This window comes from Mytilus edulis, chromosome 10, assembly GCF_963676685.1.
Source record: "Mytilus edulis chromosome 10, xbMytEdul2.2, whole genome shotgun sequence".
Classification (NCBI taxonomy): Eukaryota; Metazoa; Mollusca; class Bivalvia; order Mytilida; family Mytilidae; genus Mytilus; species Mytilus edulis.
The window spans coordinates 65,926,543-65,927,382 of NC_092353.1; positions in this window are offsets into that span (position 1 = coordinate 65,926,543).

An 840-nucleotide genomic window follows, 5' to 3' on the forward strand; every position below is an offset into this window, starting at 1 on the left:
TATAAAAAAGATGTGGTATGATTGCCAATGAGACAATTCTCCACAAGAGACCAAAATGACACAGAAATTAACAACTACAGGTCACCATATGGCCATCAACAATGAGCAAAGCCAATACCTCATTACCAGCTATAAAAGGCCCCGAAATGACGATGTTAAACAATTCAAACGAGAAAACTAACGGCCTTATTTATGTACAAAAAATTAACGAAACGCGAGTATATAACACACAAACAAACGACAATCACTTAATTGCAAGCTCCTTATATCATGTTATCAAATCTATTATCATCTCCCATTTAGAAAAAAAACAACAAAAAACACATGAAAAAATGAACCTATTATGTGTTGCTCTCCTAGCTACAAAATGTATCCAAGAATCAAAGATGTGGAACATATTCTATCTTAATCATTGGTAACTAATGTAATTACTGTCTCTTCCATGCCCGTCTTGAACATAATAACTAAATATTAAATAAACAATACTCCTACTGCTCAGGTTGGTTGTCATTGTGCAACAAAGGTAATAACACCATATAGGAAAACAGAACTCCCTTTTGTCATAAGACAGTCACACTGTCAAAAATCCAAACATACTATCCACACTCATCTGTGTCCACACTTGTTTAACATACAAAATATCAGATTAAGATCCGCCTATCTACACTTTGCAAGGACAAAGTACGTCATGATTCTTTTTAATGGAATAACATATCAATCTTTATATTAAACCATGTTTTTTCAAAAACCAAACTATTAAGCAGATTATCACGTAAAAACTTCAAAGGAAAAAAGCCGTATTATGTTACAAGCTTTTTTAAAAAGCTTTTGTTTAATTTT